Source organism: Heptranchias perlo, chromosome 11, assembly GCF_035084215.1.
Source record: "Heptranchias perlo isolate sHepPer1 chromosome 11, sHepPer1.hap1, whole genome shotgun sequence".
Lineage (NCBI taxonomy): Eukaryota > Metazoa > Chordata > Chondrichthyes > Hexanchiformes > Hexanchidae > Heptranchias > Heptranchias perlo.
Genome location: NC_090335.1, coordinates 57,834,977 through 57,859,106, shown reverse-complemented (window position 1 = coordinate 57,859,106; position 24,130 = coordinate 57,834,977). Strand labels below are relative to the sequence as shown.

Genomic DNA, 24,130 nt, shown 5'->3' with positions numbered 1-24,130 from the left:
CTGGAGCTGAGATGATTGGCCTCCAACAACCACTACCATCTTCCTTTGTGCTAGGTATGACTCCAGCCACTGGAGAGTTTTCCCCCCGATTCCCATTGACTTCAATTTTACTAGGGCTCCTTGGTGCCACACTCGGTCAAATGCTGCCTTGATGTCAAGGGCAGTCACTCTCACCTCACCTCTGGAATTCAGCTCTTTTGTCCATGTTTGGACTGAGGCTGTAATGAGGTCTGGAGCTGAGTGGTCCCGGCGGAACCCAAACTGAGCATCGGTGAGCAGGTTATTGGTGAGTAAGTGCCACTTGATAGCACTGTCCATGACACCTTCCATCACTTTGCTGATGATTGAGAGTAGGCTGATGGGGCGGTAATTGGCCGGATTGGATTTGCCTTGCTTTTTGTGGACAGGACATAGCTGGGCAATTTTTCACATTGTCAGGCAGATGCCAGTGTTGTAGCTGTACTGGAACAGCTTGGCTAAAGGCGCAGCTAGTGCTGGAGCACAAGTCTTCAGCACGACAGCCGGGATGTTGTCGGGGCCCATAGCCTTTGCTGTATCCAGTGCACTCAGCCGTTTCTTGATATCACGTGGAGTGAATCGAATTGGCCGAAGACTTCTGTGATGGAGGGGATATTGGGAGGTAGGCCGAGATGGATCATCCACTTGGCACTTCAGGCTGAGGATGGTTGCAAACGCTTCAGCCTTGTCCTTTGCAGTCATGTGCTTGACTCTACCATCATTGGTAATGGGGATGTTTACAGAGCCTCCTCCTCCCATTAGTTGTTTAATTGTCCACCACCATTCACGACTGGATGTGGCAGGACTGCAGAGCGTTGATATGATCTGTTGGTTGTGGAATCGCTTAGCCCTGTCTGTAGCATGTTGCTTCCGCTGTTTAGCATGCATGTAGTCCTGAGTTGTAGCTTCACCAGGTTGGCACCTCATTTTTCGGTACACCTGGTGCTGCTCCTGGCATGCTCTTCTGCACTCCTCATTGAGCCAGGGTTGATCCCCTGGCTTGATTGGTAATGGTAGAGTGAGGATTATGTTGTGGCCATGAGGTTACAGATTGTGCTGGAATACAATTCTGCTATGCCCAGTTTTGAGCTGCTAGTTCTGTTCTGAATCTATCCTATTTAGTACAGTGATAGTGCCACACAACACGCTGGATGGTGTCCTCAGTGCAAAGATGGGACTTCATCGCCATGAGGACTGTGCGGTGGTCACTCCTACCAATACTGTCATGGATAGATGCATCTGCGACAGATTGGTGAGGACGAGGTCAAGTAGGTTTTTTCCTCGTGTTGGTTCGCTCATCACCCACAGGCCCAGTCTGGCAGCTATGTCCTTCAGGACTCGGCCAGCAGTGGTGCTACCAGAGTCAATCTTGGTGATGGACATTGAAGTCCCCCACCCAGAGCATAGTCTGTGTGCTTGCTACCCTTAGTGCTTCCTCCAAGTGGTATTCAACATGGAGGAGAACTGATTTATCACCTGAGGGAGGGTGTTTGACCTGATGCAATGAGATTTCATGGGGTGCAATGTCAATGTTGAGGACTCCCAGGGCCACTCCCTCCTGACTGTATATCACTGTACCACCACCTCTGGTGGGTCAGGACATACCAAGGGATGGTGATGGAAGAGTCTGGGACGTTGGCTGAAAGGTATGATTCTGTGAGTATGGCTATATCAGGCTGTTGCTTGACTAGTCTGTGGGACAGCTCTCCCAATTTTGGCACAAATCCCCAGATGTTAGTGAGGAGGACTTTGCAAGGTCGACTGGGCTTGGTTTGCCTTTGTCGTGTCCGGTTTTATTCTTATTATGAGATTTTACAACTGAGTAGGCCATTTCAGAGGACAATTAAGAATCAACCACATTGCTGTGGGTCTGGAGTTACATAGCGGCCACACCGGGTAAGGACAGTAGGTTTCCTTCCCCGGACTAGTGAATCAGATGGGTTTTTACAGCAACCCAGTAGTTTCATGGCTACCATTATTGATACCAGTTTTTTCTTTTTAATTCCAGATTTTTATTTAATTAATTGAATTTAAATTCCCCAACTGCTGTGACAGGATTTGAACTCATGACCCTGGATTATTCGTCCAGTCCTCTGGATTATTAGTCTAGTAACATAACCACTATGCTACCGTACCCGTGTGTCAGTTATGTGGCTGGTCTAATTGAGTTTCTGGTCAATGGTAGGGGATTCGACGATGGTAATGCCATTGAATGAGGTCGTTCGGCTCTATTGTTGGAGATGATCATTGTCTGGCTCTTGTATGGCACGAATGGACTGCTTCATTATCTGAGGAATTGCGAATGGAATTGAACACTGTGCAATCATCAGCGAACAGCCCCATTTCTGATATTATGATGGAGGAAAGGTCATTGATGAAACAGCTGAAGATAATTGGGCCTAGGTGCTGCCCTGAGGAACTCCTGCAATGATGTCCTCGGGTTGAGATGATTGGCCTCCAACAAGCACAACTATCTTCCTTTGTGCCAGGTGTGACTCCAGCCACTGGAGAGTTATTCCCTGATTTCCACTGACTTCAGTTTGACTCGCGTACCTTGGTGCCACACTCGGGTTGAATGCTGCCTTGATGTCAATGGCAGTCACTCTCACATCACCTCTGGAATTCAGGTCTTGCGTTGATGTATGACTTAATATCAGATAGCCTTTTTGCATTAGATCATTGGAGAAGCTAAATTTTGAAAAAAATGTCGGTACTGTGGCTTCGCTTGTTAACTTACCATGCCGCTGAGTGATAGGGTGCAGGGTTCACCTCTACAATTAAACACCTGACTGAGTCCTAAATTTAGTTGGGGTCATCCTTGAATGAAGAGGTAAAACTTGAGGGCAAGTTAATCAACTGGACTATTCAAAGTGGGATTGGCAGAGGACATGTTAGCAGTCCACTTATGTTTTTTCAACATTTTGATTTTTACATTTTTAACAATTTTTTGTCCTTTCCTGAAGGCACTGATGCATGCTGGCATATGGTTTCACAACTGCAACACTCTTCCCATGAGTGTTGGCATGGTAATCAACTATGGGAGCTTATCGCAACCTAGCCCAATCCTGTTCTTAATGAACATTCATACATGTATATATTGCAGCAGGAGTCACTGAATATCAAGCAGGAAGGGGGATGTTCTTTCCACCATAGCCTTGAGCGCTGAGACCAACCCAAGTACCCTTACCATCTAGATAAACTAATCTAATGCAGACAGGAAATTGAGCCTGGGGCCACCTTCATCTCTATGCTTTCAATCTCCACATGGTGTCAGCTGTGGCTCAGTGGGTAGTACTCTTGCTTCTGAGTCAGAAAATTGCTGGTTCAAGCCCCACTGCAGAGACTTGAGCACATAATCCAGGCTGACACTTCCATGCAGTACTGAGGGAGTGCTGCATGATGGGAGGTGTTGGCTTTCAGATGAAATTTTAAACTGGGACCCCATCTGCCCTCTCTGGTGGATATAAAAGATCTCATGGCACTATTCGAAGAAGAGCAAGGGAGTTCTCCCTGGTGTCCTGGTCAGTATTTATCCCTCAACCAACATCACTAAAAAGATGATCTGGTCATTATCACATTGCTGTTTGTGGGACCATGCTTTACGCGAATTAGCTGCAGCGTTTCCTACATTACAACAATGGCTACATTTCAAAAGTATTTCATTGGCTGTAAACGCTTTGGGATGCCCTGAGGTCATGAAAGGTTTTATATAAAGGAAAGTTCTTTCTTGCATATCAGCACTGGTTTAACCTTCCTCAAATTTATTGCTGATTAGCACCATCTCTTTATCTGATGATATCATTACCTCACCCACCTCATGCACTGTCTGATCTCATTACAAGGGATTGACCAATTTTACTCTTCCATTCCATTATTCAAACCTGCTCACTAGCATTCCTTCCCCCACACTCCTTCTGCTGCTTCTCCTCAGTTTGATCAAATTATACATCAACAGTCTTGAGCAACCAAAATACCGGCACCACAGACCAGTATCCCTGCAGTGCTGCCCCTTGAGATTGCCCGGTCTTTGTACCAGGTCCCCTGAGATTGCATTGTCCTTGCATCAAGTACCCTTGAGATGATAATGTCCCCCTGAGGTCACACTGTCCCTGCATCAGGCCTCCCTCTGATTGAACTATTCTGATTAGGTAGAGGAAATTGTGGCTCATTTGAGACTGGATGGTAGACAAGTAGTGTGACAAAGATATTGGATGGGTTGAGAGAGGTGGTGGAGAGGTAGAGATGGGTTTCATCAGTGTACTATATGGAACTTGACCCTATGTCTGTAGAAAATGTCTGGCATTGTTAGTTCGCCTTGCAGCTCTGTTATTACGTAGTCCAAAAATGGGATGGAGATATTCATCCTGTATCAATCTGTTGAACTTGATGCAGTGTTGTTGCTTATTTGTCTTCCATGTGTTCTTTGCTCAGATTCTTCTAAGAATGCAATCTGCCAATCATTTTGCTTCCCCATTTATGAACCAAAGCTTAGACAAACATTCTCTGCCATCCTTTTGAGAGCATGGATAATAACTGTTGCTTAATCAGATGCCTGAAGCAAGTTAATGACTACACAATGTAAGTACAAATGGAGAGGTTAAATGGAAATAAAGACACACTCCATTAATACTAAAGTAACAAACAAATTGAAGTTGGCATGGGAAAACAAAAACATCTCTGCTTCAGAGAAACCTTCTGTCTTGAAGGTTTCAAGAGTGCTTTCTCCAATCATCTGACATAACAATATTTCTGGTCTTGAGGGCACATTGCGAGGCTGCTTGGCTCATACGTTGAGTGTTTTCTGCTACAGGTTTGGAAGTATTCCAGCCTCCTACATCATCATTATACCCCTGGGAAGGATTATTAAATTTTTCAGTTGAGCAAGATAAATATTGCAGAACTTTGATGAAGATTTCAAAATTATTATAAGCTTTCTGGAGGGTGGGGACCTCTTTACCACCTGCAACAATGCACATCAATGCACAATTGCAGTGTTCAGGTTGTGAGCTTTACAGATGCAGGATACACCTTCAGGAACAACTACATGGATATGTGCCTGAATATCACTCAGCCTTCCACTCATTTTGCTGCCTTATCATAGATCTGTCCTCCCAATAAACTGTTTGTCAATGACTCTTGCTGTCAACCATTGCAGAAAAAGTTCTGCGAGATTTCTCCCTGTTGCATTAAAAGTTTTTGCAAATGAGGTAGATAGGTGGCATAGTAGGTAGTGTAGTAAGGAGCATAAAATTACAAAGAGACATTGATAGATTAAATGAGCAGGCAAAACTGTGGCAGATGGATCTCAACGCAGGTAAGTGTGAGATCATCCATTTTGGACCAAAAAAGGATAGATGCGAGTATATTTTAAATGGTGAAAAGCTAGGAACAAGGAGGTCCAAAGAGATTTAGGGGTGCATGTACACAGGTCACTAAGATGTAGCGGTCAGGTGCAGAAAATAATCAAAAAGGCTAATGTTATGTTAGCCTTTATATCTAGAGGGCAAGAATATTAAGGGGAGGAAATTTTGCTACAGCTATACAAAGCCCTGGTTAGACCACATCAGTACTGCAGTTCTGGGCACCGCACCTTAGAAAGGATATATTAGCCTTGGAAGGAACGCAGTGCAGATTCACCAGAATGTTACTAGGGCTTCAAGGGTTAGGTTATGAGGAGGGATTACATAAACTAGGCTTGTATTCCCAGGAATATAGAAGGTTAAAGAGTGATTTGATTGAGATTTTCAGGATTTTGAAAAGAATTGATAGGGTAGATAAGGAGAAACTTTTTCTGCTGGTGGGGCAGTCTAGGTCAAGGGGATGTAACCTTAAAATTAGAGCCAGTCCAATCAGGAGGGAAGTTAGGAAACACTTTTTCACGCAAAGGGTTGTAGAAGTATGGAATTCTCTCTCATAAAAAGCAGATATTAGCTCAATTAATAATTTTAAATCCGCGATCTATAGATATTTGCTTGCCAAAGGGTATTAAGGGATACGGAGCCAAGGTGAGTACATGGAGTTAGGATGCAGATCAGCAATGATCTCATTGAATGGCAGAACAGGTTTGAGGGGCTGAATTGCCTACTCCTGTTCTTATGTTCCTAAACTCCAAAAATCTTAACAAGTTTTTGCCTGCCCATTTTCATTTCTTGTGTACACAACGTACAGCAAGTGTAACTTGCTCTTTGTTGCCAATGCCTGTAGTGCCGTTAGCTATTAAAATGAAAAACTGTGAAGCTCTTGCTCCCTATAAAACTTTCTGTTGCATTTGCTGTGATATTACCCTAATTGGTCCATTGAATTCGTGGTGATGTGTACTGTGAATCATGTGGGGTCAATTTTAAATGCTGCATCAGCAAGGGATCCAAGTTGGCAGTATAATGAATGAAGAACTTTGAAATTTACAGCATTGAGGATCTTTTCTTTAACTACCAAGTTCTGTTTGCACCAAAGTAATTACTTTGAGAATTCTTCTCAGTGCATTCTTAGTGTATTATGTAAGCTGTCTGTCAGACTTGTGCAATGCCTAGTATACTGTCTCTATTCTTCTTTTACAGACATCTGCAGAACCATCTTCCTTTGCAACTGAATTACAGCATTTTTTGGCATTTGACTAGTCTTTTATAAACTGATACCAAAAGAGTCTCTTTGTTGTTATTGAAAATAATGACTACAAAATATGCATCTAAGCACTTAGAATACGGTACAAAGTTATGCTAGTTTTCCTGATCTGCCGCCATAACTTCAGCAGATTGGTGGAAAGCCCAGAGAAATGTCTTTTTACACCATTTCTCCTGTATTTCCATCAAAGTACTAGTGGTTGATCAGGAGAATCCCATGGAAATTCTACCACGTTTACACTACAGTTAGGGTCAAGAAGTCGGCATTGGGCCATTCGCAGTCGTAGATGAGACTCAAGAAGTGCTATGTTGTTAGTAGCTATTATTATTCGGTGGAAAGCACGAGAGGCAGAGGAAATTCTACAATGTTAACAGTTTCATAATTTCTGCTTTCTTCCTCTGAATTTTTGAGAGGCATTATTTAAAATCCAGTCAAAAAACACTACGCAATAAATCAGGCGTGGTATTGGTGAGATACTGGGAGCTGTGGAGGAGAAACGGGATTTAGGTGTCACATAATCAAGAAAATTTACGGCACAGGAGGCCATTCGGCCCATTGTGTCCGCGCCGGCTGAAAATGAGCCACCCAGCCTAATCTCACTTTCCAGCACTTGGTCTGTAGCCTTGTAAGTTACGGCACTTCAGCTGCACATCCAAATACTTTTTAAATGAGTTGAGGGTTTCTGTCTCTGCAACCCTTTCAGGCAGTGAGTTCCAGACCCCCACACCCTCTGGGTGAAAACATTTTTCCTCAGCTCCCCTCTAATCCTTCTACCAGTCATTTAAATCTATGCTCCCTGGTCACTGATCCCTCTGCTAAGGTCCTTCCTATCCACTCTATCTAGGCCTCTCATAATTTTGTACACCTCAATTAAATCAACCTTCAGCCTCCTCCGTTCCAAGGAAAACAATCCCAGCCTATCCAATCTTTCCTCATAGCTAAAATTCTCCAGTCCTGGCAACATCCTCGTAAATCTCCTCTGTACCCTCTCTAGTGCAAACACACCTTTCCTGTAATGTGGTGACCAGAACTGTATGCAGTACTCAAGCTGTGGCCTAACTAGTGTTTTATACAGTTCTAGCATAACATCCCTGCTTTTATATTCTATGCCTCGGCTAATAAAGGAAAGCATTCCATATGCCTTCTTAACCACGTTATCTACCTGTCCTGCTACCTTCAGAGATCTGTGGACATGCACTTCAAGGTCCCTCACTTCCTCTACAACTCTCAGTATCGTCCCATTTATTGTGTATTCCCTTGTCTTGTTTGCCCTCCCCAATTGTATTACCTCACATTTCTCTGGATTGAATTCTATTTGCCACTTTTCTGCCCACCTGACCAGTCCATTGATATCTTCCTACAGTCTACAGCTTTCCTCTTCACTATCAACCCCATGGCCCATCTGCAAACTTCTTAATTATGCCCCCTACATTTAAGTCCAAATTAATATATACCACAAAAAGCAACGGACCTAGTACTGAGCCCTGCGGAATCCCACTGGAAACATCCTTCCAGTCACAAAAACACCTGTCGACCATTACCCTTTGCTTCCTCCAACTGAGCCAATTTTGGATCCAACTTGCCACTTTCCCTTGGATCCAATGGGCTTGTAATTTTTGGCCAGTCTGCCATGTGGGGCCTAGTCAAAAGCCTTGCTAAAATCCAAACTTGAAATGCACTACCCTTATCTACCCTCCTTGTTACCTCCTCAAAAAATTCAATCAAGTTAGTCAGACATGACCTTTCCTTCACAAATCCATGCTGACTGTCCTTGATTACTCCGTGTCTTTTTAAGTGACGGTTTATCCTGTCCCTCAGAATTGATTCCAATAATTTGACACCACCGATGTTAGACTGACTGGCCTGTAATTACTTGGTCTAACCCTCGCTCCCTTTTTAAACAACATTTTGTGTTCATGTACACAAATCACTAAGAGCTAGTGCATCGGATAAAAAAGTAATCAAAAAGGCTAATGGAATTACGGGCTTTATCTCAAGAGGACTGGAATTCAAAAGTGAGGAGATGATGTTTCAGTTGTACAGAGAATTGGTCAGGCTCCCATCTGGAGTATTGTGTGCAGTTTTAGGCACCGAGCTTAAGGGTTACAATACCGATTCACCAGAACTATACTAGGGCTTAAAGGGTTAATTTATGAGGAACGGTTGCATAAATTTGGCTTGTATTCCCTTGATTTTAGAAGACTGTGGGGTGATCTAATTGCGGTAATTAAAATAATTAAGAGATTAGATATAGTTACATCGAAACTATTTGCCCTGGTGGGGGAATCCAGAGCAAGAGGGCATAATCTTAAAATTAGCACTAGGCCATTTAGGAGTAAAATCAGGCCACATTTTCTTTTACACAAAGTGTAGTGGAAATCTGGAACTTGCTCTCCCAAAAGATGCTGCGTCAATTGAAATTTTTTTGATAGGTAAGGGTATCAAGAGATATGGATCAAAGACAGGCAAATGGCGTTAAAGTACAGATCAGCCATGATCTCACTGAATGGTGGAAAAGGCTCGAGGGGCTGAATGGCCTATTCCTGATCCTAAATTCTTATCAGTGGATCTCAAATGGCGTTACAAATGGGGAGTCAAGACAAAGAGCAGTTTTTAGGTCAAGCGGGGTTAGATGGTAGTGGCGATGAGGGTAGGAGAGGAAAAGTGGATGAGTAGGGAAGGAAAGGGGGAGTGCAGCAGTGGAATGGAGAGTCAAAAGAGTGTCACCTGGGCGGATGAGGGTAGGCATACCAGTATGCAGGAGGAGGGGTAGAACAGTGGCAGCATAAACTAGGAAGGAGGAAGAAGTGTAACTCTGCTTCTGTGACAACTGTAGAAACAATTTAACTATGAGATTTAACAGGAGAACGAGTATATATCTGCAATAAGCTGCAATTTTCCACCAGAAAAATATGGAAAAATCCTGCTATTACTTACACATGTGATGGATCATGTGTGCAGCATAGGGCAGCTACATCTGATAGGTCAATGTTCAAAGTGTTTTTTTTAAAGAGGGAGGGCTGAGGGTTTTTAGTCAGGTTTTGATGATGCTATGTGCTGTTTAATCACTCTTGCCCTCTACCTCCCCTGGTTCTATACTTGCTTAAAAACTTTAACTCTTTACCATCTTCAGTTGAGGAAAAATCTTCGACCTGAAACGTTAACTCTTCCCCCCCCCACAGATGCTGCCTGACTTGCTGAGCTTTTCCAGCATTTTCTGTTTTTATTTCAGATTTCCACTGTATTTTGCTTTTGATGCCATGTGCTCCTTCTGCTCACTTCCTGCGTCGTCCGGTTCCCCTGGAAATAAGTAGTTTCGTTTTTAGCGCGGCAGTTTCAACATTTGAGAGGCGAGGAGACGCCAAATAAAATTTAAAATCATTCAATCAGACACGGGATGGGGTCAGCGAGGCCCGGAGCCTTATTGTCGGCCTCTTTGCTCCTGTCCCCTGATTTATAAAGTTAGAGCCGGTTTGTACGGAATGTGCTCGCGGGTCCAGTGTCGGCGCCACGGCTGCTTCGGGTAGGCGGGGAGAGAGAAGGTGCGAGAGCGGAGCGGAGCGGGCGCTCGAGCCGGGACTAGGACTCAGGTACGGAGGTCTCACTCACCGACTGTCGGGGCAGCAGGCCTAGAAACTACCCTCCCGTGTCTCAGGGGCGGCGTTGAACCCTCCTGCCCGCGGTCTGTGTAACACGATGTGTGAGTGTTGTATTTGACCGCGGGCCGGGGCCCGGGTTCAGTTCAGGTGCTGCCCTTGATCTGATGTTTAGCGATTTCCCCCTGTGTGTGTGAACCCTGCACCAGGGCTCACTGATGTTGTTTAACCTACACGTACAGTTCTGCCTCTAGCAGCAGCCGCTCCTGATATTACAGTATTAAAAACAACAAACGTGTATTTGTGCTGCTGGGGGGTGTCTCTTTTTGAATGGACCAATGGTTAGTGGGATGAGGTGGAGCAGGCTGTCAGTGGTCTCCGGGATAATAGTGGTCTGACGAAAGGTCATCTACCTGAATCGTTAACTCTGTTTCTTTCTCCGCAGATGCTGCCTCACTTGCTGAGCTTTTCCAGCATCTTCTGTTTTTATTTCAGATTTCCAGCATCCGCGGTATTTTGCTTTTGATTAACTGTGCAGTCGTCCGCCCAGCCTTACAATTTTCCCTCCAATGGCATCAAAGAAGGAATTGTGAAGGTTCTGGCTCGGTGTGTGTTTGTTATTAGTCTGGTATTGTAATCTTGTGGTGGGGAAAATAATTGTATTATACCCTAAAAGTTGCAGGTAACCGGACATGAGAATAGCTAAATCCAAGAGCAGAATTTCTCTCCACACTTGCAGTTGATTTTGTTCCACTATTACAATTACTGGCAGACTGGTTTAAAATGAATCAAAATTGAACTCTTGTTCATAGTATCATAGTATGCTACAGCACAGAAGGCGGCCATTCGGCCCATCGTGAAAGAGCTATCCAATTAATCCCCCTCTCCTGCTCTTTCCCCATAGCCCTGTAATTTTTTTCCCATCCAATTCCTTTTTGAAAGTTACTCTTGAATCTGCTTCCACCACCCTTTCAGGTAGTGCATTCCAGATCATAACAACTCTGCGTTTTAAAAAAAAATGATTCCTCATGTCGCCTCTGGTTCTTTTGCCAATCACCTTTAAATCTATGTCCTCTGGTTACCGACCCATCTGCCACTGGAAACAGTTCCTCCTTATTTACTCTATCAAAACCATTCATGATTTTGAACACCTCTATCAAATCTCACCTTAATTTTCTCTGCTTTAAGGAGAACAACCCCAGCTTGTCCAATCTCTCCACATAACTGAAGTTCCTCATCCCTGGCACCATTCTAGTAAATCTCTTCTGCACCCTCTCTAAGGACTTGACATCCTTCCTAAAGTGTAGTGCCCTGAATTGAACACCATACTCCAGCTGAGGCTTAATCAGTGTTTCATAAAGGTTTAACTTCCTTGCTTTTGTACTCTATGCATCTATTAATAAAGCCCAGGATCCCATATGTCTTTTTATTGGCCTTATCAACTTGTCCTGCCATTTACAAAAATTTGTGTACATGCACCCCCAGGTCTCTGTTCCTGTACCACCTTTAAAATGGTACCACTTAGTTTATATTGCCTCTCTTCATTCTTCCTACCAAAATGAATCACTTCACATTTCTCTGCATTAAATTTCAGCTACTGTATGGCTGCCCATTTCACCTGTCTGTCTATGTCCTCCTGAAGTCTCATTACTGTCCTCCACATTGTTTACTACATTCCTGAGTTCTGTGTCATCTGCAAACTTTGAAATTATACCCTCTATACCCAAGTCCAGGTCATTAATATATATCAAAAACTTTTGAATTTGTTGTATGCATGTTGTTGAAATACAAAAGCCTTTAGTGACTGTTCCAACCATGTGTACCTGGTAGGTATTGACCTTCCTAGTAAAAGCCATGTCTCACTTTTAAAAATGTTCTTTTAAAATCACAAGTCTTCTGTCAAAATGTGTCAGGAAAGTGAGGTCCCATATGAACTCAGAAGACTCTGACATAATTCACAGAAAATAATGTGGTACACAATTTCCATATATAACAACAATTTGCATTTATATAACATAGTAAAACATCCTAAAGTGCTTCACAGGTGCGTTATCAAACAAACTTTGACACCGAGCCATATCAGGAGATATTAGGACAGGAGAGGTAGGTTTTAAGGATTGTCTTAAAGGTGGAGAGGTTTAGGGAGGGAATTCCAGAGTTTAGGGCCTAGGCATTGAAGGCACGGCCACCAATGGTGGAGCGATCAAAATCAGGGATGCTCAAGAGGCAAGAATTGGAGGAGGGCAGAGACCTTGGAGGGTTGTAGGGCTGGAGGAGGTTACAGAGCCAGGGAGAGGTGAGGCCATGGAGGGATTTGAAAGAACGAAAGCAGGCTATCCTAGTGTCCATTGGTAAAGATGTGTGTAACTGAGCAATGTACACAGAAGGCCACAGGTTTGGTTCTTGCTCAGGGACTCTCCGATCATCACTGCAGTTTCACTCCTGGTAGCTGCTGCCCTCTCCAAGCTCATCTCTTCTGTGAGACGCAGCTTCTGTTCTTCAGATTCCCTCTAAACGTAACTCCTGATGCCATAACTATCCCTCCGGCATGGAAAGTGTTTATAGAGTGCAGCTGACCTGCTCATGTCCTATTGGCTGCATTTCTATAATATAAATGCACCTGAGAGATATTAGAATTTACATCACTGGCCAGATTTAGGAAGACAAGGACATAATAATACAAAATTTCTCAATTTTAATTACATTTAAGTTTTAGGATAATTCTACTCTTTGCATAAGGAAACTTGAAAGCACTGGCTCTATGATACAGTTCCATGGACACAAGCAGCCCTCCACTGTTTCCCTACGTTTAGGTCACGTACTTGCTGCACTTCATTACCCATAACTAAGTCAAGCAGCTTCCTTCCACGTTGGAGTAGCAACATATTAACTGACCATATTGTTTTTAAAAAAACTCCACTTTCTCACCACAGATATTTCACTATCTCAGTCTATTTTTGGATAATTTAAATCTCCTATGATTATGATTATATTAATATACACCTCTAATTTGTCTACAGATTTCATCCTCAACTTCATTTACAGAATTGTGGCTTATTCTACTTTGTGTCAGCTGTGGCTTAGTGGTAGCACCCTTGCCTCTGAGTCAGAAGGTTGTGGTTTCAAGTCACACTCCAGGCACAAAACCTAGGTGGACACTCCAGTGCAGTACTGATGGAATTCTGCACTGTCGGAGGTGTCGTTTTTTAAATGAACCGTTAAACCGAGGCCCCGTCTGCCCCCTCAGGTGAAATATAAAAGATCCCATGGCACTATTCCCATGACACTCACTTAATCTATCAATGTCCCTTTGCAACTTTCTGCTCCCGTCCAGATTATTTACTGTAACACTTAACTCGGTGTTGTCAGCAAACTTGAATATAAAATGACCCAGTAATGGATTTTTGGGACTTTTGCAAAGAAAATATATTGGACTGCAAAAGTTCAGAGTACATATCCTGCTGTATTTTCTGAAAATTCTATTCCTAATTTGCAAGTTCCTACAGAATGAAAAAACAGTTTCCCTGTTGGGTTGAAAATCTGATGCCTTATATCTTTGTGGTGTAACATTTTTGGAAGAGTCAGCATTTCAGACATAACCTCAATGTTTCATTAACAACGGTCTCCTTACTTAAGTAATCAGGATGTGATGCCAGATGTAGTAATTAACCAAACAAGGAGAAAAAAATCTTGTTCATACAAGATAACAGATGGGCAAGGGAAGAATTAGAAATAAAGAACAAATTTATATAGTGCTTTTCACATCTTCAGGACCTGCATGCAAGATTTGTGCAAACATTAGAGACCATCAGCATTTTTGCATGTCTTGTTCAGGTTGATGTGATAAACAACAATTTGGGTGAGAAATTGCTGAGCAATGAATTCATACCAGTCCAGTATGAATTGCTTTTTCCTGGAAAGTATTGGCAAGAAGAAAAAAAATGGAAGAATTGTACTTTTTAAAAAAAAGAGTTGGGCGTTGTGAAATAACTGGAAGTTAGATTCAGCCTGATTTGTAGGGAAAAGGAAGAAACTGAAAGGAGTTAGAAGTCACTGTTTAATTTATATGTATGTGTGTGAATTCAAATTCCACTACACAATGCCTATACAACAAACATTAAACTGTGGAGTGATTGCAGTGCAACATTTAGAAACTTTCTTTTTAACTTAAAGTGCATTATAGTTGTGCAAACAGACCCATAGTTGTGAATTGAGTCATAGACAGACATTTTTGTAAACTAATTTAAGGACTTTATTTGCTGCTTGCCTGTTCAAGGAATAAAGCTGTTTTTGTTACAGAATGTGTACCAATGTAAAAGCTTATGCAGTAATATTTATTTTCCAGAAGGTGGTGGTGTTGTACTACATTTGTAAGTGTCATAGCTAAGTACTTTTGGAACGTTGGTACTACAACTTAAATAAATGTGGAAAAGGATTATCTTGAGGATTTATGTGCAGCCAGTAATTCATATTTTCTGGTTTGATCTTTATTGATAAATTGGCAAGTGTTATTTTTAGAAGTCGAGTATTGTTTGCAGTTGATACAGTTTATTGTAATCTGAAGTGATACTAATGAATGTGAATCAATGCCCATATCTCCACATTAACTTTTCCACCGTAGCTGTGCCATCGTGGAGAAGCAATGAGCATGGGTGAACAATATTTCCATAGTGGGTGGCAGAGATATCAGAAGAAATGTCATCTGTCCACTCATAGATCTCTTAGGGTCTGGTTTAAGAATGGAATTGATGGAGTCATAGCAGCATATTACCATCCACTTTATCAGCCATGGATGGGGTGTAGCAAAGGGAGGATAATGGAAAGGAAAAAGCTTTGCCAGTGGCTCAGCATTTTTGCATGTCTTGTTTAGGTTGATGTGATGAACAACAATTTGGGTGAGAAATTGCTGAACCGCCACCAGTACAGTATGAATTGCTTTTTCCTGGAAAGTATTGGTAAAAAGAAAAAAATTAAGGAAAAATTGTACTTTTCAAAAAAAGGTGAGCATTGTGAAGTAACTGGAAGTTAAATTCAGCCCGATTTGTAGGGAAAAGGAAGACACTGAAAGGAGTCAGAAGTCGTGTTTAATATATATATTATGTATGAATTCAAATTCTACTATACAATGGCTATACATTAAAATGTGGAGTGATTGCAACGCAACATTTGGAAACTTTCTTTTTAACTTAAAGTAGATTATATTTGTTCAAACAGGTGTGAATTGAGCCATAGACAGACATTTTTGTAATCTACAGTATGTGGTAATTTAAGGACTTTATTCGCTGCTTGCCTGTTTGCCCATTACCTTCCACAATGATTCATTGTGTCCCTGATGTGTAATAGCCATCTTCAGTTTGACTAATCCAGTGCATTTTCACCTCTGCTTCATTTTGAAAATACACATTTCCACAGTTTTTTGTGTTTAAATAGATTTGTTTGTGAGTTTCCTAGTTTTACAGTGAAAAGCTTCCCACTTTGAGGCAAGGAGCCTCTGTTCAATAACAGATTAATTCCTAGTAGATTTTCCTATTCTGCTATTGAGAATGGCTGCCTGAACTTATTCCAGTTTTAAGATCTTGTCTGAGTTTGTTTACTTGGAAACATCTGATTAGTTTACACTGGAACTAGAATGAAGAGGTCAATGATGTAATGCATTCATATGTTCATCACGTTACTATATCCTTTCTTTGGGACAGTTTCTACAGCCAGAATGATACAGTTCAGTTCTTTTCAGCGTGAACATTGCCAACCTAACTCCAGAGAGATTTCAGCCTGGAACCACACCATTTTAGGAGCTGGTCTGGATCTCAGCATGGCCATAAGAGATTAACAGATGACTCTTTTGATTTAATTTCTCTGTGAGGTTATCACCTCTTGATAAACTATGTGCACTGTAGGATTATGCAGGATTATCATTTATCAATTTGATGTTTTCAGGCTTGTGACAGACTGTTGCAGCTGTTTTCACACATTGTGGAAAACTGTCCAGAACTCTTATTCATTGGAGATTTAAGTGAATACAAAGGTCTATGCAGCCTATAGCACCTTGTTATCTATTCATTCTTTGCAAAAAAAAAGCATTTTACATTTTGCCGAAAGTGGTTTGCATATTGAAGTTGGATGTAACACTTGTTGCCTGTTTTCTTGCAGGTTTTGTTTCTGACTGTAGTTCAGATTTGGAGATAAGTCTTTCAGGCATCTTAAACAATTTTATTGTACGAGATCTCGGTTTAGGGATGCGAGTTGGAAATGAACGGCGGACTACATCCTCCTGTGCAACCTGAAGGAAAAATGTGCAGAACAAAAATTAGAATTGAGAGTTAGTAGCAGTATTTGTGTGTAACATAGTTCCAAAAAGTTTGAAAAGAACCCTTTTGAGTACTTGGTCTCCTTTGCATATCTGGTGCTGAGCTGCAGGGGAAAAATGGGAGGGATATCAAATAAAGCTTTTTGTGATGATGTGCAGTCTGAACTGTTGATTCTCAATGTTGTACTACGACATTTCAGATTGCGCTTCACCACTAGCAATATATGAAACTTGTTGAAAGTTATTGTCATTTTTATGGAAATGGATGGCAGATCGTAATTTTGCTACATTTGCTTTTAAAACTTTTCCACTTGTTTAACTCTGAGTATTCTTTATAATCATTTGTGATGTCAAGCACAACAGCTGTTGTCCTGAAATGTGGGCAGTTGTACACTTAGACCTGCAGGTGGTAGGAGCTGGGTTAAGATTGTGCAATGCCTTTCACATAGGAACCTTACTGCTGGTAAAGACAGGAGTTTTGAACTTAGCACCCAGAGGTGAAAAGGAACTTGCTTTGCATCATCAAGTCTGTAAAACTGATTTCCTAATTCTGAAAACATGGTCCTGTGTTTCCACAAATTTATTATTCATTCATTTTTTTTCAAGAAATCTGAATTATATCTCCTTTCACTCTTTGCCTTGCTAGAGAGAATATTCCTGGTTTCCTTAACTTGTATTTATAGTTCAACGACCGAATGCCATGTTTATACTGGTCCTGAGAATGGATTGTCTATAATGAATATTATTTTGTCCCATTTTTATTCAAAGTGGCAAAATTCATGACAGTTACACTGATCAGGATGTAGAAACTCAATCAGAATGAAACCGTGAATGGCAAGTGGCATGTGCACAATCGTTTTAGCTGGAAATCTAGTAAAAGAAATGTATTTTGACATTTTAGGCTTCCTATAACAGTACCAATTACAGAAGGCACCTTTCTTCTCCTCTTCTGTATCCTTTCCAGTGATCACTATCCATTGCAGTATTTTAAGTATAGTACCATCAGTGTCCTGCTCTTTGTTATTTGTGTAATTACTTGGACATAAAGAAGAAAACACTGGTTAGGCCCCAGCTGGAGTATTGTGGCCAATTCTGTGCACCACACTTTAGGAAGGATGTCTTATGAGAGGGCCCAGAGGAGATTTACTAGAATGGTACCAGGGATGAAAGATTTCAGTTACGTGGAGAGACTAGAGAAACTGGGATTGTTCTCCTTAGAGCAGAGAAGGTTAAGGGGACATTTGATAGAGGTGTTCAAAATCATGAAGAGTTTTGATAGAGTAAATAAGGAGAAACTGTTTCCAGTGGCTGAAAGGTCAGTAACCAGAGGACACAGATTTACAGTAATTGGCAGAGACAACATGAGGAAAAAAATTTTTATGTAGCGAGTTGTTATGATCTGGAATGCACTGCCTGAAAGGTGGTGGAAGCAGATTCAATAATAACTTTCAAAAGGGAATTGGATAAATACTTGAAGGGGAAAAATTTGCAGGTCTATGGGGAAAGAGCAAGGGAGTGGGACTAATTGGATAGATCTTTCAAAGAGCCAGCACAGGCAAGATGGCCAAATGACCTCCTTCTGTGCTGTATGATCCTATAAGAAAAAGAGTGTGCATTTATATCCCCTTATTGCTGCTCCAGTCTTGTATCAGCTGTTGCTGTTGCTCCGGGCATAGAGGTGTACATGTAAGAATTTCTGATCGCTCAAAACTATTACGAGAAATCCCACCACAGCAGACTTCGACCCTAGGAGTAGCAGCTTTACTGGGGAGGAGCAGGAGTGGTACTGGTTTTCATATACAAACACGTGGGCACTCACTTGAAAATTCCAACTGTGAAATGTGGATGGTTGGTATGTACTTATATGGAAGCTGGCTTAAAGCTGCCTACTGATAGGCAGGAACAGAGGAATAGGAGTAGGTCGTTCAGCTCCTTGAGCGTGTTCCGCCTTTCCATTAGATCATGGCTGATCTGTATCTTAACTCCATTTATCCGCCTCAGTTCCGTAACCCTTAAAATCTTTGCCTAACAAAAATCTACCAATCTCAGTTTTGAAATTTTCAATTGACCTAACTTCAACTTTTGGGGGGAAGAGAGCTCCAGATTTCCACTACCCTTTGTGGCTTTGTGTGAAGAAGTGCTTCCTAACATCACCCCTGAACAGTCTAGCTCTAATTTTAAGGTTATGCCCCCGTGTTCTGGACTCCCCCACCAGAGGAACCAGTTTTGGTCTCCTTATCTAAGAAAGGATATACTTGCCTTAGAGGTAGTGCAGTGAAGGTTCACTCGATTAATTCCTGGGATGAGAGGGTCGTGCTATGAGGTGAGGTTGAGTAGAATGGGCCTATACTCTGGAGTTTAGAAGAATGAGAGGTGATCTAATTGAAACATGTAAGATGCTAAGAGGGCTTGACAGTGTAGATGCTGAGAGGTTGTTTCCCATGACTGGAGAGTCTAGAACTAGGGGGCATAGTTGCAGGATAAGGGGTTGGCCATTTAAGACTGGGATGAGGAGGATTTTCTTCACTCAGAGGGTTGTGAATCTTTGGAATTCTCTTCTCCAGAGGGCTGTGGATGCTGAGTTGTTGAATATATTCAAGGCTGAGATAGACAGATTTCTAGACTCGAGGGGAATCAGGGATATGGGGATCGGGCAGGAAAGTGGAGTTGAGGTTGAAGATCAGCCATGATCTGATTGAATGGCGGAGCAGGCTCTCGGGGGCCATGTGGCCTAATCCTGCTCTTATTTCTTATGTTCTCTCTATCTACCCTATCAACTCCTTTAATCATCATCTTAACAACTCAATTAGGTCACCCCTTAATCTTCAAGCCTAGTCTATGGAACCTGTCCTCATAATTTAACCCTTTTTAGTCCGTTCTGGTGAATCTGCGTTACATCCCCTCCAAGGCCAATATATTCTTCCTGAGGTGCAGTGCCCAGAACTGAACGCAGCACTCTAAATGGGATCTAACTGGAGCTTTGTATAACTAACATTATACCACCCCTTTGTAGTCCAGCCCCCTTGAGATAAAGGCCAACATTCCCTTAGCCTTTTAAATTATTTTTGTACCTTTCTACCAGCTTTTAGTGATTTCTGTACTTGGACCCCTAAATCTCTCTGCTCTTCCACGGTTCCTAGCTTCTTGCCATTTAGAAAATACTCGGATCAATCTTTCTTTGGTCCAAAGTGGATGACCTCACATTTCCCCACATTGAACTCCATCTGCTACAGTTTTACCCATGCAGGAAAGCAAGAAAAGGAAATGCAGCAGCACTAAATCCCAAGTTGGTCAACATTTCACATCCAGGCAGACCATAAATGAAAGCTGTATTATGAGCACTGTTTCTCCAGACTGATGACTTTTAGTCGTGTATTTCTCACCACTCAGTTAAAAATAGTTATTTTTGTTGTGTCATTAGTCTATCTGTAAATCAGAGAAGAAAATCTAAGGGGAATACTTTTAATTGAATGCATTATAGAAGAAAATATTATTTTAAATTTCATTTTGACTTTTTTTAAAAAAGAAATTCCGTGATAAAGGGTTTTCTTCCCTAATGAGGTTCTGGTGACATCACTTAAGGGGAGTGTTGTGTGTCCTCCAGTGGTTCCGATGCAAACCGTGAGGAACATAACTTCAGATTGGCTTGAGGGCTGATACAGGGTAATCTAACACTGAGCGATTATTGTTCAAGTTGGTCTCCATATTAGCAATAAATTTTACTTTTTCTTTTCAAGAAAAAAGTCCAAAAAAATTTCTGGTAAAATTCCTATTTTCTCTGTAAAAGGAAAAGTACTTTGAAAAAATGTATTTCCCTGGACCTTACTTTCACTTTTAACAATATTAACTTCAAAATGTTTATCTTTTTTCACATTATGTCTTGCCAATTCTTTTTTTATCAGACTTTTGGGAAAAATGGAACTGCTATAAATGACTCGTGCATGTCTTGTGTATCTGTCAACAGCAGCATTATATATTTTTTATCTTGAGGATGATATTTTATTTTCAGTCATTTTCTCCCCTTCCCTTTTTTGGATACCCCCATACCATTCACCATCTTGGGCTCCACCAGTGTCATTGTGTGCTGGTTTCACAAAGAATGGCATTGGGTGACACCCTCCAATTCTATGCCCTTCCCTTGAGGAAATTTGCATAATTCACAATGCTCAGTGGGGGTTGTTATACTAAGATTAGGGCTATGATGCATTGTTGAGGCATTACTTTTGCCTCCTACTTAGATAAATTTAAGGCAACCTCAGTACTGACATTTAACTTTTCAAAATGTAACTTTTAACCTGACTCCAAATCAATTGCTGTGCAGCATATATTTTTCATATTCCGCACGGGTGGGAGACTGGTATTACTGTGCATCTGCGTTAACAAGTCAAAAATCATTGAGAGGCTCTGGTGATGTTCTTATCAGCAACTTTCAATTGCTATCTTGAATTTACTGGCACACATTTCCTATTTTTTTGTAGTTTTAAAAAAAAACATTATTACTACTTGTTAAACACAGTAGAGATGGTAGAACATAGATAAAAGGAAATTGGTTTTGATAGCTGGATAATATGGTATCACATGACTGGTACAATTCTATTACTTTTTTCTAGCAGAATATAGGGAATGTATTGTACACTATATTAAACCGTAGAACCATTGATTGACTTACAATTAATCGCAAGGATCCAAATTAAAATTACTGTAAAAGGTACAGTTAGTGCATTAGAGATTTACAGTACTTTGACCTATTCAACAGCTTCATGAGTATACTACTAGTGCTATTAATAGGCCTGATATACCAATGTGGTATTCAAAAGTGGGTATCTCACGAATGCCCCCAAGAGTGGAATGTATTTTGTTCAAATCTATTTGTAGATTGTGTTCATGAATGGTAATAATTGTGTTGGTTTGCCCAATTGACATGGCAACATCCAGGTCAGTTGTGCTACTGCTTTGTGCATTTTAAATTTTAATGGCATCTGTGAAAGATACTATACAAATTAACTGGGACTAGGAGGAGACTGTCAATAATGTATGTGCCTAGTTTTAACTCTCTACACTTTGTGTTATGGCAGCCAAATTGGTACATGTTTCGGTTGACTAGTTGCCTTTCTTCTTCATGATAAATTCATTGGTAGGGTTAGATGAAGTAGGGCGGGAGGAGGCTCGTGTGGAGCATAAACACCAGCATTGACCAGTTGGGCTGAATGGCCTGTTTCTGTGCTGTACATTCCATGCAATTCTATGAATTAATGTAAGGAGTCTTACAACACCAGGTTATAGTCCAACAGCTTTATTTGAAATCACAAGCTTTCGGAGCTTTCCTCCTTCGTGACGAAGGAGCAAAGCTCCGAAAGCTTGTGATTTCAAATAAAGCTGTTGGACTATAACCTGGTGTTGTAAGACTCCTTACATTTGTCCACCCCAGTCCATCACCGGCATCTCCACATCATGGCTACTATGAATTCATGGGGAGGAAAAAGTTCAAAGTTTAAAAAAATCCGTCTGTCTGCAGTAAATGTACAAAGTTTACTTATAGATCCAGCTGTGACACATCAAACAAAAAGAAAGTATTTATTAAGTTTCTAATTATGATGTCATTTGACTTTGTGGTTATTTCTCCAGGGCACAACTGTAACAGCTCTGCTACATTACATGTAATTCTAGAAAGACTGAGACTTCAACACAATGATGTCACAGTCTCAGAATTTCTTTTACTCTTCCTCCCCATTTGAAGATTGTGTTGATTATGATCCAGTTACATGATTTTCAAGCAACTCAGATTCAAAATATTCACTATTGCCAGGGTTTAGATTGCAGGACCCCAGGGCTAATTGATGTCAACTGCAGGAGCCCAAGTCTTAAAAAGTTACTGAGTCCAAGGCTCAGTCTGTGCATTACTTATAGCTATTATATATGTATCATATAAATGTAGCACGTGCTTGTGTTCCTTTGTTTTTGTAAGTTTGTGCAAGCAAAAAAGGAAGTGACATGGGGAGTTGTTTTCCACTTATAAAAACTGGAGTGCCAATCTTGCTATGCTTTCTTCCTTTTAATAACAATTAGAAATGTTAATTACTTTTCCACGAGGTAACTTATTCTACAGGATTTTATTTGTTCAGGTTTCTGCCGGTAAGACAATCAGGATTTGCCTGTAATAATATGCATTTCATGTCTCTGAAACAACTTGATCAGTGACTCTGCCAAAGAGTGGTTAACATGGATTTTGCTGCAATTGTTACATTAGCTGGTTCCACTGGTGAGAAAAGGATGCTGAGTACTGCAGGCTCCATAGGAGAGGGAACTCCCTGCCCCACCAGCTACCACTAGGTTTTTAAACAATCTACTTAGTTGCACTTACTGGTGCTTTAATTAACAGAGCAGCACCTATTTCAGGGCACTTTAAACAACTGAACAGAAAACGTTGGTGGGAGCAATTTGAGGTGATGATATAAGAGTAAATCACACGAGGCATAGTGCCACAACATTAAGGATTGATTGAAGTTCAATTGTTCCATTAGTGTTTTGGCACCAATATGCTAAATAAGCCAGATGACAAAAATGTCTGGTGATAATGTCATGGAAGAAAATCCTATTTAGTTCTAAATCAATATTTTGAAATTGGTGCTGATGGTGAAGACTCACGATTCAGCGTTAATGGCAATATTTTTTGTTTTGACATTGTATTTCTTAATAAACCTGTGCTTTGGCTCTCTCAATGCTCCAGAAGATAAAGGCACCATTAAAGATAAACCTGGATCATTATTTTGAATGAAACTAGGACAAGAGAGTACAAGCTCAATCTATTTAGGACCAATGCCAAGAAATTCTTCACACAAAGATCAAGAAGTGGAATGAATTTTTGCATAGAGTAGTGGAGGCAATAATTCTGGAATCATTTAAGGATTATCTGGATGCCCTGATGGGGTACTGTAGTTTTTTTTTCTGAATGCATGAGCTTGGATAAGCCAAATGCCTTCCTCATCTGTATCTATCTTGTGTGCGAGAAGAGGTGAAGACAGAAAATCAAGTGCTAGCAAAAATCATGGCTTGGTGGATGTCACAACATCCCAGGATTGTTTACATTTTGACATTCTGATTAATTAGGCCTAGTTTTACTTATAGGGAAGATAATTATTGGTGACTGTAGGCATTAACAAAAATATGCTGATTGTCAAAAATAATACTAACCGGTGTAACAAATTGAGGCATTGGGATGATATGAAACGACAAGAATGAAGCTGAAGTGGCTTTTTTATTAGAAGACTGCAGCCACTAGCAGTGTATGGTTTTGCTGCTATTGGCTGCATCATAAATATAAATCACCAAATCTTTGTTGTTTTTGCAGCAGCACTTTTGCAAGCTGCTACCAGATTCACTGGGTTTCACTTCTGGCCCAATAAATGCACAGAGTTGGTTCATTGCACATGATGTCAGTATAGTGTTATGGTCTCAAAACTGTTGATTGAAACAGAGACCCATAATGAGATGATGTGTGGTGAGTGGTTAGCCTAACATTAGTAGTAGGGAAAATGCTAGAATCTATTATAAAAAATGTGATAGCAGGACACTTAGAAAATATCAACGG

At 41.1% G+C, this 24,130-nt stretch overlaps 1 protein-coding gene across 6 annotated transcripts in view; it reads left to right on the top strand.

The window, feature by feature from the left end:
- Positions 1 to 10,102: 10,102 nt before the first annotated feature.
- cmss1 (cms1 ribosomal small subunit homolog) overlaps positions 10,103 to 24,130 on the top strand; it is a 283,142-nt gene continuing 269,114 nt past the window's right edge. For 3 of the 6 annotated variants that reach the window (XM_067993127.1, XM_067993125.1, XM_067993126.1), the window contains exon 1: positions 10,122 to 10,229. The gene's annotated coding sequence lies outside the window, so the exon portion shown is untranslated. Of the gene's footprint in view, positions 10,230 to 24,130 lie in introns of all 6 variants that reach the window. The other 3 variants (XM_067993132.1, XM_067993131.1, XM_067993130.1) reach the window with 2 other exon arrangements.